This window comes from Mus caroli, unplaced genomic scaffold (genome assembly GCF_978045245.1).
Source record: "Mus caroli unplaced genomic scaffold, Mus_caroli_1 scaffold_2, whole genome shotgun sequence".
NCBI classification, from domain to species: Eukaryota; Metazoa; Chordata; class Mammalia; order Rodentia; family Muridae; genus Mus; species Mus caroli.
In genome coordinates this window covers 11,207,810-11,211,484 of record NW_028227257.1, presented here as the reverse complement: position 1 = coordinate 11,211,484, position 3,675 = coordinate 11,207,810, and the positions used below count along the sequence as shown (strand labels likewise).

At 48.7% G+C, this 3,675-nt stretch overlaps 1 non-coding gene across 1 annotated transcript; it reads left to right on the top strand.

Annotated features, from left to right (window-relative positions):
* The first annotated feature begins 3,313 nt into the window (after positions 1-3,313).
* LOC115030468 (small nucleolar RNA SNORA2/SNORA34 family) lies at positions 3,314-3,450 on the top strand. The gene has a single exon (XR_003836064.1). It is a non-coding gene; the product is annotated as a small nucleolar RNA SNORA2/SNORA34 family (small nucleolar RNA).
* Positions 3,451-3,675: the final 225 nt, after the last annotated feature.

Below are 3,675 nucleotides of genomic sequence, written 5' to 3'. Positions count from 1 at the left end.
CTGAGTGCTGGAATTAAAGGCATGCACCACCACAACCGGCTCAGAAAACAATCTTTTTAAGAAAAAAGAATAGTTTCTTTTTCTTTTTTTCTCTTTTGGTTTTTCGAGACAGGGTAGTCCTGGCTATCCTGGAACTCACTCTGTAGACCAGGCTGGCCTCGAACTCAGAAATCTACCTGCCTCTGTCTCCCAAGTGCTGGGATTAAAGGCGTGTGCCATCACTGCCCAGCGAGAATAGTTTCTTGATTTTATCTATTTTCTTTTTTTTTTTTTTTGTGCTAGTAATCTAATTAAAATTTACTGTACATACATCCAATTTTGGTAATTTTTGAGACAGTTCACTATGTAGTCCTGAGTGTCCTGGATCTCTCTCTGTAGACCAGGCTGGCTTTGAATTCATAGTGATCCACCTGCCTCTGCAACAAAGGTATGTGCCAGCAAGCCCAGCCATCCTGAAGCCTTTTAAATAGTTTGAAATGGAGCCTAGGTAGAAGCAACGGTTCTATTGCTGGGCTACACCACAGCCCCACACCTATAATATATATAATACAACATTATTTTATATTACTTTATGTGTGCGTGTACATGCTGTGGCAAGCCAGACCATTCTCTGCTTCCACCATGTTGGTCCTGGGGTTTGAACTCAGGTCATCAGGCTTGGTGGCAAGCACCTTTGCCCACTGAACCATCTTGTGGCCCCACACTGGTGTGACCCAGTGATCTCTGGTTTACTGACTTTTCAACTGTCACCATGTTCTGAGTTTATAACATTTCCATCAGTCTCCAAAGAAAACCCAGACACTTTCTCGTCCTCCCAAATAGTCTCCCTTCACCGACCCTTCTCTTGTCCTCATATGACACGAACAGACCACAGGTGTTTGCTGTATAAACTTCATCCACGCCCATAGGAAGTCCAGTGAGAGTGCAGGAACCACTTACCCTGCACACCAAACCTTGTGACAGGGCCACCCTCACTTAACGTTATCACTTGCCTTCATTCTTGCCCCTTCTTGGATTGAGGCAAAGCAACAGAGCAGAGTCACCTTTGTGTGTTTGAGTGCAGGTTTGTCCATGGAAGTATGGGTGTCCAGGGAGCCCAGAAAGAGGGTTTCAGATCTCCTGCAGCTGGAGTTCTAGGCAACTGGAAACTGAACTTGGGTCCTCCGCTAGGGCAGTAGGTGTTCTAGCCCTCAGCCCTGGTGTTGCTGTCTGACCAGGGGCATCTGGTCAGTGGTTCATCCTCTGCCTCGGTTCCTTTCTTCCTCTAGCAGCTGTGTGGCGGAGTTGAGAGCCTGGGATGATGGAGCTGTGATTGGTACTGTCAATCAAAACAAGAGACCCCCCCCCCCCCGCCCCAGCCTGAAGCAGCTCTTTGGCACTTACAAAATCAGGTTCCAATTCATCCCTGGGGTCAGTGAGTGAGTGAGTGAGTGACAGGGCGATCAGATCCAAGCTTACTCTAAATGGGCCTCCGTTTAGACACATGGGGTGGAGAACAGGTCAAGTAATCAGACCTCACACACGCACGCACGCAGTCGCTCCATGATCCTTGCAGAACTTGTTTAGCCATGCTCCCTGTGAACAGGCAGTTGGGCAAAATCCCCTCTCTTCAGATACCAGGGTCTTCTGTTCCTAAGCCATGCCTGGTGGGTGTGGGTGGCCGGGAGTTTCCTGCATGGTTTCCCCCCTCCTTGCAGCAATCCTTTTGGCATTTGGAAAGAATTTAGCATCCTTCCAGTCAATTCCACGGCTACACTAAAAGCCAGGGCTCTGGGCCTCCTGGGAGCCTCATCCCGAGGGCTCTGGAGACACACATTCAGGCTTAAAGGGCAATTTCTGTCCACCAAAGAGCTATTCCACGCCTTGGTGGACCCCGGGGACTTTGCTGTAGAAGGAAGCCAATAGTTTTTTTTTATTAAAGTATTGAACTCTGGAGCTGTGAAGGGAAGTTCCCAGAGCATAAAAGGCTGCGCCTGCGTTAAAGAGCCCACAAGGTCAAATGACTGAACTTGGTGATTATGGAGAGTTAAAACGTTGCAGTCCAGACCCAAATTATCTTGGGCTATTTTCAGTCCCTTTGAAAGCTGTCCATTGCCCTCCCCTGTGTCTGACAGAATATCCTTGTGACAATCAAAACGTTTAAAGCATATCTTAGGGACCCAGGGGGATGACGGCTCGGTGGTTAAGAATGTTCACCGTGCAAGCAGCAAGGATGGGGGTTGAATCCCCAGATACTTGGAGCTGCATACGGAACAGTTGTACACTGAGAAGTGAAGACAGATAGATCCTGGGAGCTCACTGGCCAGACAGCTGAGCTGAGACCCTGCCTCGAGGCAGGAAGGTACCTGACGTCCTCTGGCCCCTACATGTGTGCACACGGACGAGTGCACCCCCACATTCACCTGCACACCACACACACAGGCGATGTATTCACACTCGATGTATTAGCAAACTCCTGGCTTCCACCAACTCAAAAGCCATTAATGTTATCAGACAGCATCTGAAACCCAGGACAGGGTTTCAGAGGTACACCCCCCACCCCACGTGGCTCCCAGCAATATCTTTGATAAATGCCTTGATTTATGACTTTCTCTCTTATATAACTAATAAAATCTCATACAGACACTTCGGCAGGGGGACTTGGGATTTGAAGCAACCTGTATTGTGTTTATAAGCCTCTCGTATTCGGCTCCAGAATAAACTATCTCTTACTCCCTTTGGACTGAAGGCCATATTTTCTTGTCGAGAGATCTGAAGTCTTTGAGGGTTTGATGCACGTGACTGTGAATGGCCCAGCCTTCCCCACTGCCCCGGTGTTGGGAACATTGTTGACAAGGACAAACGTTCACTGCAGGGCAGGCCATCTTCCAAGGCCTCCTGTGATATCTCTGTGATTGGCAGGTGTGCCATCTTTGATTCAGTATGGCTAAAAGGGACTTAAAGCTGTCTTGACTGCTGCTCTGGAACTTGGTTTGGTAAGTCAAACAGCCACCATCTTGGTCAGATCAGCCGGTCCCAGCTTACAATGGTCCACCGTGGGCGTGGTGGCGCATACCTTTAATCCCAGCACTTGGGAGGCAGGCACAGGCAGGTTTCTGTGAGTTGAAGACCAGCCCAGTCTATAGGCAAATTCCAGGGCTATGCAGAGAAAAAAAAAAGTCCATTACTAGGCTGTTTAAGATCTGGCGGCATTGTCTTACAGGAGAGGGTGGGAAGGGTCATTTTACCCTCACCTGAGATTCCAGCCATTTGTATTCAGTTCTTCCCTAAATGCTTAGGCTTCAGGGTGCATAGGCTGGGCAGGAAGGGCTTCTTGGCCCTGAATCAAGGCCAGCAGTTGGCTGAAGCTGTTGGTTTCAAGCAGGTGCCTAAATAAATGTCTTTCTACCGTCTCTTGGCCATTTCAGAAATTTGAAAATGTAACGGTCAATTCATTAGAGAGAAACATCTGGCTGGAAAAGAAAGAAAGAAGACTGAAGAGTTCCATCCACGCAGGCATGGAGGAGCCATGGGGTGCACTGGGTGCAGACTTTCCGTGTGGCTGCTTTGTGGTCACCCATGCTCACCCCAGGGCGAACTGTGGAGGTCTGTTGTTGGAACCTTAGGAGGAGGGGCAGACATTGTTTCTATCATCCCAGGAAGGAACTCTCTCACTAGCTTTAGAGCCCACAGAAA